The sequence below is a fragment of the Protomyctophum parallelum genome (genome assembly GCF_964188405.1).
Source record: "Protomyctophum parallelum genome assembly, chromosome: 1".
Lineage (NCBI taxonomy): Eukaryota > Metazoa > Chordata > Actinopteri > Myctophiformes > Myctophidae > Protomyctophum > Protomyctophum parallelum.
The window spans coordinates 95,823,421-95,837,054 of record NC_139697.1 but is presented as its reverse complement, the minus strand read 5'-3'; the positions used below and the strand labels follow the sequence as shown (position 1 = coordinate 95,837,054).

Here is a 13,634-nt window from a genome sequence, read left to right as displayed (position 1 = left end):
ACGCAAATCCCTTCACACAGGTCTGCACTGTGACGGTTTATATGTAATAGCATGTTATTTGTTTTTCGCTCTTAAATTCTTCTTTGTAACCCATTTCTCCCCCAGTGCCTATCCTGGACACTATCCTCTCCCTCTGCCAACCTGGGGAGAGCCCGGAACTGAGCTCATGTTTTCCTTCAATGCATGAGGAGTGAGCAGGTCGCTTCTTATCACCTGACCGGGGGGAGTTTCCCCGGTTGGAACACCTTTACATTTTTGTATTCATCTATGGAATTATTCTGAATATGTTTTTAATTCATGAAAAATAAATTGTGCATTTCTTTGGAAATGTTTGAGAAATATTGAAAAAGATATTAAAAACAAAATGTTGCAACGCATAAAAATGGGTCCATATGTGACCCACAAATGGGTCCCGGTTAGTGTTGCACAATTAATCGAAAATAAAGATTGCGATCATGAGAAAGGTGCAGATTTGGCTATAAAGAGAGAGACTTTAAAGGTTTTATGACATTCATTTTTATTTATTTTTATTTTTCGTTTTTCTTTTAGGTTTTATGACCTCAATTACACCCCAAAATCCTGAACTTTGAACATTCAGTGGATTTTTTTGTGGTCTGGAGTTTTCTTTGGGGTTTGGAAGCCTTTTGAGCTACAATGAAAACAGACAAGACAGTGAAAACAGTGACATCTGCTGGCAAATCCCATTGACATATATGGGATTTGCAGCCTCTTACATCACAAACTGCCGGCAAATCAGAGCACCTGTTTGAGCCAGAAAACCCCAGACCACAGAAAGTCTACTGAATGTTAAAAGTTCAGGTCTTTTGGGTGCAATTGAGCTTAGAAAACCTAATAAAAATAAGAACAATTCCAAAACCTTTTTTTTAATGTCACAATCCTTTTAAGAAAGGTTTAAGTCGAGCACTTTGATGAACGTAGTAATGTTCAGCAACTACTACTATAATAAATATTATCATGGGGAAAAAAATAGAATCGTGTGAGAATCGTGATCTCAATACTTGTGGAGGAGAATCGAGATTCACAGAATCGTGCAGCACTAGTCCCGATATTTTGGAAACCGTATATTAGAGAATAACCTACTGCTAAATAAGTACTAAAGATATAAGAAGTGTTAAGGTTCCTGCACACAGAGCACGTTTTTCGGATTTTTAGACGGCGTTTCTCTATTTTTTTTTATTATTATTATTTTTTTCTGTTTGCAACACAAGTTTAATTCCAGAATGGTAATTCACTCGTCCTTTTAACATCAGACTCAGTGACGCCCTTGAAATGACAGCCTACAAACAGATTATTTTAATAATTTGCTTTAAAGGGGGGATGACACGGCCCTCGGGAGCTAATAATGCTATTAAAATTAGCGTCTTGGATTATGACATCACGTCGGGATCGCACAATTTGACCAATGAACTTGATCTTGTATCTGGGCTAAGGGCAGAGCGCCTCTGGGCTCTGCGAGTTAGCAGTCCTGGTGGCTATCAACTCATGCTAGTGGTTTTGGTGTCAGACTTAGCTTCATAATGGTTCATAATGGTTGGGGAAAAAAAAAAAAATCGGTCGAAAATATTCGTTACAATGACATTGAGTTGACGTGTAAGTTTCAGGGTAAACTTTTGCCTAATCGCAATTCCGCGTGACGCGTTCCGTGCCCCCGGGCCCATCCGCTCTGTAACGCCGCTAACATACCGTCAACCACGGCCAGATTCAGCGGGCCATCCAGTCCTCTGTACCCGACGTCATGGTGCTTCTACCCGGGGCACTGCATGCAGCATAGCCGGCTCAAGTAACCCAGTGTTACCTGACCGCTCTCTCTCTCTCTCTCTCTCTCTCTCTCTCACACACACACACACACACACACACACACACACACTCTGAATCTCTCTCTCTCTCTCTCTCTCTCTCTCTCTCTCTCACACACACACACACACACACACACACACACACACACACACACACACACACACACACCGATATGGGGGGGCGGGACCTCTCTCTCTCTCTCTCTCTCTCTCTCTCTCTCTCTCTCTCTCTATCTCTCTCTCACACACACACACACCGATATGGGGGAGCGGGAGGGACTCTCTCTCTCTCTCTCTCTCTCACACACACACACACACACACACACACACACACACACACACACACACACACACACTCTTCGCGGCTATACGTGCATGGATCTTATGGATCCCGTTGTGCAAAGATGTTGAGATTTTACTTGTGCGATATTCAGATAGTCTACAACCGATTGTTATAATTCAAAGTGTTATATATTCCGTGAAGTTTATATTTTCATTTGGTGTACAAGTCATGTTTTTAATATGCCTTTATCAAATGATAGAGAGATAAGCCATGCAGCCCATTGACTGCATGTCACTCTGCCTACATGCTGACAATGTGCGCACGTTGTATTAGCCTACATTATAACGTGACATTTATTATACAGCTCGAAAATATAGCCTCTCTACAAGCTCACAACTGGTTGTGGACACTTCTATAGGTCTGACTCTGCTATTAATTTCTGTACCAAGTCGCCAGAGCAATGGTAAAGTGTCTATCATTTTTTAATTATATGGAGAGAAAAGTCGAGAGTCGGGATCTGGAGATTTGCACATAGTGTGACATGCTGACAGACAATGAAAGAAACATATACTTCCACTCACAATTTAGGTGGCTTTTAAAATGCGATACTTATTCCTTCATTAAAAAATATGATTGGCACCTCATAAGTGTAAATATAAAATCCAATATAATATAGCCTACAATTGAAACCTGCTACTGCAGCGTTTGTGTGTGGACATATATCTCTGTCGTATGGCCAGGGATTTTTTCTAAAACGGAGGACGAAAATATCCGTTTTGCAAAAGATCCATGCACGTATAGCCTGGGCCTGAAACATATCGATATAATCAACTTGGTAAATGAACGTCACCCCACTTGATCTAGTAAGAGTATATCTGTTCCAACGTGGGCTTTGTAAAATACTGTACAAATAAAATGTGTGCTGTAAGCCCGTTACTTTTCGACTGCGCGGGTAAAGTGCGCGGGGCATCTGAGGTGAAAGTACTAGATGCAAGTGCAGGAGGCGGGACACCCATAGCTTGGGGGGAGGGCTGTCAGTCAGTCATCTAGTTTTGATAGGTCGGCCTGCCCACTGCATTTTATCACCGCATTTTACTACTGCATCCTAGTTTTCACAGCAGTAGGCGTGGCACTGGACGAGAGGCGCGAATATACAGTTTGTTTTATCTTTGAACACACACACACACACAGAAATACAAATTCAAAAATGGATGTCTCGCAGGAGGAGGAAGCATTCGTTTCAACAGTTGAGTTTGAAACGTTCGAGGATAACGAGGAGGAAGAGTTAGACGGTGAGCAGGAGGTGGAGGAAGAAGAGGAGTTCCATGACGTCCACGGGATCAGGCCCTACATGTTCGAGCCTCTGCTGGCTCCTGGTACCGACGATGAGGAGGAGGGAGGTGGAACAGCACCAGCAGCAACTCCTCACCCACGGGAGCATCTTGATGTGTCTAGCTGGTAACGTTCCTTTATAATCAAGTATTTATTGCCTATGCATCATGCATGATGAGTTTGTACCTTAGTGGGATAACCCATAATGTGTATTATTGCATGGTATTCACTGCTGCCATGTCTCACCCTTTGAGTGTGACAGTCACGCAATTTAGCCCTTTACCACGCACCACGCCACACATGCCATTTCACACGCATTGTAAATAACAATTTTCTCCGCCGCGTAATAACGCGCGCTCATGACGTGTGCGTCCTCAAAAAACGGTAAAATAGCCGATCTGCAATCAGCGCTGATATATGCAGTAGGAGGGTAAACAGTGGACCAAATCCTCAGCAGGGTCCCTGACTGTGACGCATGGAAATGAGCCATGCGCTTCGAAATATTTTTCATGGAAGACAATATAGCCCCCACAGTTACAAGTAACAAGTGAGGTGTGTGCTGTGTGGCGTCTCTTGCGTGATATGAGGAAGTCGAACGGTGCTAGTATAGCCCGTGCACATTATAGGGACAAAGTCGCGTGTGTGTGTGTGTGTGTGTGTGTGTGTTTGAAGTGAAGGGGGAGGGGCCACATCGCGACTTGCATATGTTCAGAGAGAGAGCCCACAGATGTGTTTGAACTAAGAAAATGTAAAAATAAGGCATTTTTCCACATTCCAGTTTTCTGACTTTTTATTTCACAACAATTTCCACTGCGATTATGGGGTGAATGAATGTGGCCAGACCCATATCTTCTCTTTCTGTCATAGTGACATTGTCCTGCATCAGATCATGTCCAAATCAGGTTCTCCAATCAATCAATAGTTCAGTTCAGTTTTTTGAAGATTTTTAGAGTGGTGCAACCACTGACCACTCCCTTACGGAGTTATGTGTGTGGCTGGCTGGGTCTGAGCACTATGTGTGTGGCTTGCTGGATGGCTGGGTCTGAGCACTGTGTGTGGCTTGCTTGCTGGCTGGCTGGCTGGGTCTGAGCACTATATGTGTGGCTGGCTGGGTCTGAGCATAGATAGATATCTTTTTCATTTCCACATTTTCTGAAATATGGCAGCCCTGTATAACTAGAGAGAATTGCCGTACGTTAATTTAGCAGTTGTGAAAGTTAGCTTACTGTAATGGAATATCAGCTTACACTGTGAAATGTATGATGATTCTTATTTTCTGACCTGATTGTTATACACTTTAGTCGTGAAGTTATTTGCACTTTTCATTCACACAAATCAGTGCAAGCCCTCACATTATTGTTTCTCTGTTTTTTAGGTGTACCTGTGGTCACTGCCAGAATATGGATGCCGCTATAGACAGGGTATGCTGCAAAGACCATGACAGGGTTAGTACATCAAGATGACTGTCAATAGCATGCATATACATTTTGTTGTTATAATTCACTGTTTAGACATAAGCTTGTGTCTCTAACAAACCCACATACATACATACATGTACATACAACGTATCTACACCAAAAAGGCCCCTCACATTATCCATACATTTTGCATGTTTATCATGTATTCAGGTAAAGACATAGGCAACTAGAAAAAGTGCCCATCTGTGCACAGGTCTCCACCTTGTTGGCCTCCTGGTGGCGCTATAAAATCGGATGGCATCCAGGGAGTGTGTGTGTGTGTGTTCAAAAACATACTCTCTCCCCATGCCTTCGGCCACCAATGTGTATGTGCTGAACATTCTGCATTGTTGCATAATTGTTTATTTTGCTCTGTTCTGCAGGTTATGGACAAATGTGCAGAGGAAGAGCCTGTCCCTGAGTGCATCACTCTGCACCCTGGCTTTGCGGGGGTTGCATTAAATCCGTGGGTACAACAGATGACCTACAGGTATGGTGGTGGAGTCACATGGTGTACGTCATACGTCCAAATAGTGGACAACTTTGTATGTTATGCAAATGCAGCACAACCCCTAGCCTGGTTGGCTATATGGTTGGAGGACTTCGAGAAACTGAAACGCCTATTTCAAAAGTACACCTTTTCATTTGCCTCATTCCTTGAAAAGGCCTGGTCAATGAGGAGGAGGGCCATTTACATGTAAAATGGCCTTGTTTATTTGTTTTTTTTCTCCAAATACTGTACAAATGTGTATTCATGTATTTAGTAATGCATTTCGGAATATGAACAGGAAGGACTGTAATGTCAGTTGTTTTCAATGTACCTGTATGTATGTATCATATAATCCCATATGGGATGGGCCAAAGTGGCATGACACGAAAATAAATATTTAATTCATTCATTCATACAGTGTTATGTATCAACGTTTCGGCGAGGGGTTCCAAGGTGAAGCGGACTTCTCAGAGGACGAGTGAGTATACTATACATAAATAATTGTATTTCTGTAGCCATTGTTGTTGTCAATTTCCTCTTGGCATCAGTGCTTGTCAAACCCTTTCACTTTTATGATGTAATCAAAATGCTATGTCCTTTCCTTTCCATGTGCAAGAGTATTTGTAGTAAATCATTTTCGTATGTCATTGATTCTTTTTAGGCGTTACCGGTACACAGCGTACCGCTCATTTGTGAGGTGGTGTTGGGGGTACTTGGGAAAGGGGAACCGGAAGGTCATCCCATCCTGTGCTGTCACCCAAATTAGGGCCGCTTATCCTTCTCCTGCTGGGCAATACACAGGATTCCGGCTGCCTCCACTCCACACGCCACACAACAGACGTCCTCCCAACAGGCACACACGTTTGTTGTCACTGATGGTTTTTCTGCCTATTTTTTATTATTTTTATGCTAGGCTTTAAATATATAAAATGGTAATTTTATATAGGCTGTACATTGTTTGTGGATGGATCATTGGACGACCTGCTCTACCTCTGGAACCAGTCAGTCAGTTACTGAAATAAAGCTGCTTGTTCATGTGTAACACATTACATGTTTCTGGTTGGGTTTTGTAATGCACTATACTAGATGTACTAGATATTGCTGATCTACAAGCTGACAACACATTGCAGCAAAACGAGTTGTGAGCTTGTAGATTTCATGTTTTCAGTGTCTGACACCCGCACTCAAGTAAGAGTTTCATATGCTGCAGGAAAGTTTAGTTCTCTGGGGAAACATTGTGCACAGGTTCAAATTACCTTTTGCCCTTCTTTCACATGGCCCTACCACAGATGCTGTTGAAATGGCATATACATGCTCCTTAGATGTTTTGCATCATCACAAACATGCCAACTTAAATCTTGTGGTCTCTTGGGGAGTTTGTAGTACAAGTCTAATTTATACTTTGTTGTACGAAATGAAAATAAGTAAAACTCTGTTCATACAACCAAGCGACATACAAAGTACAGGCCTATCCATTTGCCTTATCCATAGGCCATCGTTGCTCAGGTTAGTGGCATTGTAATTGTGCAGTTATATCGCTCGCAAGACCTATACTTTTTTTTTTTTTTTTTATACTTTATACTTTTGCTAATTCACATTTAGAAGAAAGTGAAAATATAGGCTACATACATTTTACAAATACACTTCCCAATGACAATGTAGGACAACAAGCTCTGAAGAGGAACACTTCAAGCCTGCATGGCAAATGCAAGGCCATAGCACCACTCTACAATAAATGATGGGTTCTTTTTCATAGCACTTGTAGCACTATGAATGCAAATATAATAATTATTAAATATGTATCAGACAACCAACAAATGTACATTACAAACTATATATTTATTTATAATTTGTGTCAACACAAACATTAAATGCTATTGACAAATCCCCCATATGATCAGTAGAAGTAGAAGTAGAAGTAGAGTCTTTCTCGCCCGCCTAGTGGCGAAAAATAAAACTTCTGGGAACTCAGATTAGCTTTGTGTATACAAATCTCGATCTGCAAGCTGCAGTCAGGGGCTTCTAGAAATCGGATAGCGAAATTAATAGCAGTGTCAGACCTATAGAAGTGTCCACACTGGTTTAGATTGTATTCTACCTCTATCAAAGTGTTCTGGCAATTTTTTATTTTGTAATGCTTTCATTAATTCAACCTTTCATGAACATGAAACTTCCATGAACCTTTCATCATTCAACCCATTCAGGACAGGGAGCCCTTTTGGCAAAATACAGATAATTCTGGTGGTCCTTGACATGAAAAAGGAAAAATAAAAAATTGCCAGAACACTTTGATAGAGGTAGAATACAATCTAAACCAGTCTATACTAACAACTTTATCTAAAATATTTGAATGGGCATAAATGAAAAGAGACCAGATGCTGTAGATATTTCAATAACCACTTGATACGCATTATCATATCATATCATATATTATACATATACATACATACAGACATATACATATCATATATATCATATCATTATCATATCATATATTGATTAGCAAAAGTATAGTCCCTTTAAAAGCAAATATTCAACTGCAGCCACCACACAATAACACACAAGTTGGAATGAACTTCAGTTTATATTGCATTAATATTATATGGTGTGTAAACAGTTCATAGGTGTATAAAAATAACGATATATATTAATGAAAGCATTACAAAATAAAAAATTGCCAGAACACTTTGATAGAGGTAGAATACAATCTAAACCAGTCTAAACTAACAACTTTATCTAAAATATTTGAATGGGCATAAATGAAAAGAGACCAGATGCTGTAGATATTTCAATAACCACTTGATACGTTAAATAGCTAAAATGGAAAGGTCACTTGCTGAACTTGTGCTACTGTAGATCTGCTGTGTACACCTGCCGTTTGCCATTTTATGTTACTCTCAGTGGTGGAGAAATGGTATTGAGAGAGGGGATGAAATTGGGTGCATCTGATGCAAGTTGTCCCTGTTGAGCACTGACGAACCCTTTTAAATTCTGCTGGCTGAAGCGCAGGACTTCTCTTCGGCAGGACTTCTCTTTACTGGGATGAAATTGGTGGTGTGTGTGTGTGTGTGTTGGGGTGATTAGCATTAATGGACATTTCTTGCAAGTGTGTAATTGTGTAGCAAAGACTCAATTACGCACAAAAAATATCATAAAGATGGATAAACATTTGATATGTGGTATCAATAATATTATGAGAACAGAATGAGAAAATAGAACCAAAAAAAACTAAATTTATGTCAAACTGTGTGAAATACATGCTGTGATGAGAAATATATCTTTTAGCTTGAAGGTCACAGGTGTCCAGCTCAAACCAAACCATGAAGTCATCACAACACAGCAGCCATACCTAGCATGGAAAAAAGAAAAATTACAGACGTATCATGGCATAAACTCTTGAAGTGAGCTTAAGTGTGTTTTCTTGTCACCGTCTGACCATAAAGATTAGACTAAATATATCATGAAGTAAATAATACAAATTATATCACAAAATACTAAAGGTCATGCAATACCATGACTGTTGTCGCTGATAACCTCCAATACACTAATCAGCTGGCAGAATAAACTGTATGATGCACAAATCAAACATCATAGCCAAACATAAGCTCAAGTTCCAAAAATGTTTACTTACATAAGGTTTTTGGGAAACCTTATGTAAGAAGGCGTTTTTAGAATCTGCCTCATCGGTCTAAATGGGTTAAATGGCCTGGCTTAGTTTTAAAGCCCACTCACCACGGCAAGGTGCAGGCCGAGAGTGGGGACAGAGGACAGACACATGGGGTGGGGGTGGGGGTGGGAGTGGGGGGTCAACTCATCCAAAAAGCCTGTCAATCAACAGGAGTAGTGTCAGGGGCATCGGCTCAACTGAGTCACTATAGTGGGATGAGTGTGTGTGTGTGTGTTTGTGTGCCTGTCAATTTTACCAGTAGTGTCAGGATCTTCGGCTCAACTGAGTCACTAGTGGGGTGACAGCGACCATCCAAAGTCTGTGTGTGTGTGTGTGTGCCTTGGGGGTTGGGGAGTGGGGGACGACGACAATGGGAAAGGAGCTCGAGACAGCATGAAACAGATAATACAAAAACAGAACAACTAAAATCATGTTAGAATGATTTTAGAGTGTTCATTATAAAGACTTGTGCTCCGCAAAGATAGCTCCAAGCTTTACAATAAACACTACTGACCTGCCCTGCCCTGGTGGTGATCACGGTTCGTCAGCAAAACGGGAACATCTGGACAGATCTTCATCTGAGCCGGGCCTCTCAACTCATCCAAAAAGCCTGTCAATCAACAGGAGTAGTGTGTGTGTGTGTGTGCCGGTGAATTACACCGGTAGTGTCCGATTCAAGATTCAATAATTTATTTGCCATGTCAACAAGTTGATAGGAATTTGTCTTGGTTCGTACTCAACATATACAGACAACCATAGATACACAAACAGAGGTTGAAACAGCTGTCTAGAGAGGTTGTGTGACCAAACCAGACAAGCATATAAAGACTTGTGCTCCGCAAAGATAGCTCCAAGCTTTACAATATACACTACTGACCTGCCCTGGTGGTGATCACGGTTCGGCTGCAAAACGGGACCATCTGGACAGATCTTCATGTGAGCCGGGCCTCTCATATTCGGCACAAAGAACTGGTGGGACTTCAATGGCCTCAATCTTCTCCTGAAACGGACGTGGGTCCACCACCACCACTTCCACCAACAGCTGCTGTAAGGCGTCGACATAGTCTAATACAGAACAAGACATGCAGACTCAAAACCTGTTTCACAAATTCAGGCATCATATTGTTTGCATAATATTATTATTATTATTATTATTATAACGTACCGAATGTCGGCTTCGCCTTCACAAAGGCCCTGGAGTATTCGCCCTTCTTGAACTTGGGGAAACGCACTGTGGTTTTTGGCTTTCCATCTGGCCCCAGAAGACGCTCACGTGCTGCGTTCTCATTGTAATGCAGGCAAGCCAAAAGCAATCTGAAATATAAGGGGGGGGGGGGGGGGGGCATTAGTACTCTAGGCCTAAATTACATCCAGTACATACATTATGGAACATTTTCAAATAAACAGGGTTCCCACACATTTTTACACATGCTATCGAGTATCGCATAACACGATAACACGGTGCAACACGAGTAACACAGTGCAACGTGTTGTGAGCTTGTGAAGCTGTTCTTTTCGTTGTGACGCCATGTATACATTAGGCCGCACCCACGGAGCTCATTACACATTTCTGTTAGATGTTACTAGTAGACATGTTTTATGAACAATGTCAACAGCCAAAAACAATGTATATACAGAGTAATTCAAGGCCTGGAAATGTGTTTTTCTGATTTAAAAAACAAATCCAGGAATTTCATGGCCATGGGAATGTTTTACAGTTGGGGCACCGACTGGCCAAGTGGTCCAGGCGCATGCCACATATAGGCTCTGGCCTTACAGCGTCACAGTGCATTCACTTGATACTATCAACGAAGGCAGAAAAGCAACAAATAAAAAGTAATAATAATAATACAAAAAAAAGTTTTACATCTTATACTAAGCTGCAAGCATTCTTACTAAATTCACCAACCTGCACAGCATTCCAATGAACGGAAAGACCACATTCTTGGGGGCCCAACGCAATAATAGAGCGTGAAAACTCTCTAAGGATGAGGTCTGTGCGTGAGGACTGATCTTGGCAATGTCCTTCAGCAACGGAGCTTTCAGCACCAGGTCACAAAACCGTTCACAGGCTTTGGTATCTGAGGAATGATAAAAACAGAGGATGTAAAGATCACCACTTATCAGTTTAAAAATCAGAACAAAAATCTCATGACAATTACAACTGATGACGACATTTATTTATGACTACTGTTATGTTTGTTAGTAATCAGTCAATAGAATCACAGTTCCCAAACTGGAAAGACATGGAGTGACTGACATGTCTATCTGCTACTGCGCATGTTCTCACAATATGAAGACTGCACTGCCCTCTACTGACCATTGGCAGCATCTGTGTTCTTTGCACTTGACTCAATATTCAATACAATGCATTTCAAGTTTCCACAATAGCTTTTCATAGATTTTAGGCAATCAGGCTGGGTTTATTTATCAAATATTAATTTCTACCGATACAAGCTGTCAAATGTACCGCAAAAGACTCTGCTAACACTACAAAGCCATGCTGCCATGCCTGACAGACAATGCAAGAAACGTGTTCCACTTCCACTCACAATTTAGGTGGCTTTTAAAATGTTCCTTCATTACAAATGTGATAGGCCTATGTGTCTGGCACCTCATACGTGTAAATATGAAATCAAATATAGCCTACAATTGAAACCTGCTATTGCATTGATGTTCTCCTGTGTTCAACGAGTTTCTGTGTGGACACATATCTTTGACATAATGGGCATTTTTTTTTAATTCCATATAGGTGTAGCCCAGGCCTAAGTGTCACAAATAGCTGTAGATAGCATACATGGTTATTTTTAATAATATAAATTATGTAATTCATATTTAGAATAAAGTAATGAAGAAGTACATTTGTAGGATTTCAGCATAAGATGTAGACAATGTAAATTGCTCACTTGGTAACAGCCATGCTCTCTGTGCAAGGTAGGCATGGGCACAGTTGGGGAACAGTGGATTGGCGTGGGTGTGGACGTTCTGCACGTGGTTGGTGATGGATTTCCACTTAGCCACAGCCTCTTCCCCACTCTGCGACGTGGATGTGCACCAGTACAGGTGGTTCACAGAGCTCTTTCTCCACACTTTGACCTCATCACAGCCACGCTCCTTCCCTAGAGCCTCCAGTTTCTTGGACAGGGCTTTGAACAGGATAAGAGAGAGAAGAGAAAGAAAGAAGAAAATAATTAGTTTACACATGCTAAGTAATAACAAGTAGACAAAAAATGTCTTGTGAATAATAACACTAATAATAATATCACTAATGTACTGCGATTGCATGGCTCAATAGACAACCTTTGGCGACATGCCAGGCATCGTAGAAGTGCTGGATGTCCTTCTTCTGTTCCTTCATGTACTTCTGTACCTGCAGGTGACGGTCAGTTACAATGGCACCTATTGTCAAGCCTGCTGACTCCAGAAATGACAGGCTCCTGGTGAAACCTGCGATTTCCATGTTGTTGCTGTAGCGGACGCCTTGCTCATTACTCTGTCAACCAAAACAATGAGTTTTTTAATGCACAGGTTAATTCTGGACAAAGATGTGAAGACTATGACCATTACATAATTCCTACCTGCACAAGTTGGATGTCCAAGATCCTGTTTAGGTCCACATCCATCATAGTGTATGATCCATACTTTGCGCTGTGGCCTGTGGGGTGAGAGAGACGGTTATTACTGCATTTCCACAAGAAAATAGCAATGAAGGTGAGCTATACGTAGTTATACCAACCCGGCGAGTCCGCTCTCATGTCGCCTGCCAAAGTAATGGGCTTGCCAGCTGCCTTCGCAACAGCCAAAACCTTGGCCTGCTCCATCTTCCAATGGTGAAGAATGGTCGGCTGAAGGTATAACCGTTGGTGGCGGTAGTAAGTCCTCGGAGTGAAGGACTGGAGCCGCAGTGATGACAGAACCTACGTTTACAACAAGAAAAACATGGTCACGAATACTATACCAATGTGTTTAGTACCAACTGTAGTTGTTGATGATCTACACATCAACATACCTTGTGGACCTGAAGGAATGAGGCGCCATTAAAAGCCACAGCTGCGGAAAGCAGAATGTTCCCAGCTGGGATGCTCCCAACATAAGGCTGGCTTTGCCACTTAGCGGTATGTTCACAGTGGAGGCAGGTCTAATGGATAGAGAGCAAAAGCAGAAATATTGATAGATAGTTACATGGGAACCGGAACCTGGGCATCCCCAGAGTTAGTGCTGAAGTGTCCTTGAGCGAGACACTGTCCCCTAATTGCTCCAGATGAGCAGCTTGCATGGTTTCCGCTGCCATCAGTGTATGAATGTGTGTGTGAATGGGTGAATGTAATGCACAATCTATGTAAAGCATTTTGGCACTATATGCACTATATAAATGCACCATTTACACATGATTTAATTACCTGGGTGACAGACAGGAAAGTTCCCAGCACGTGCTTCTGCAGTCCACATTTGCGGGTGCAATTAGGACATGTGTTGAGCAGCTGAAGCAAGTTGTCCTCAAACACGATGTACTTCCTTGCACTGAAAGCTGGAGTACTGGAGAGAAGATATTACAACATGTTAGAACAGATATATGATTTCATAACAA

General features: G+C 41.6%; 1 long non-coding RNA gene across 1 annotated transcript; it reads left to right on the top strand.

Moving 5' to 3' along the window:
• The first annotated feature begins 3,405 nt into the window (after positions 1–3,405).
• LOC310866026 lies at positions 3,406–6,374 on the top strand. Its single transcript, XR_014569864.1, has 5 exons — positions 3,406–3,558; positions 4,808–4,877; positions 5,273–5,379; positions 5,798–5,857; positions 6,041–6,374. It is a non-coding gene; the product is annotated as an uncharacterized lncRNA (long non-coding RNA).
• Positions 6,375–13,634: the final 7,260 nt, after the last annotated feature.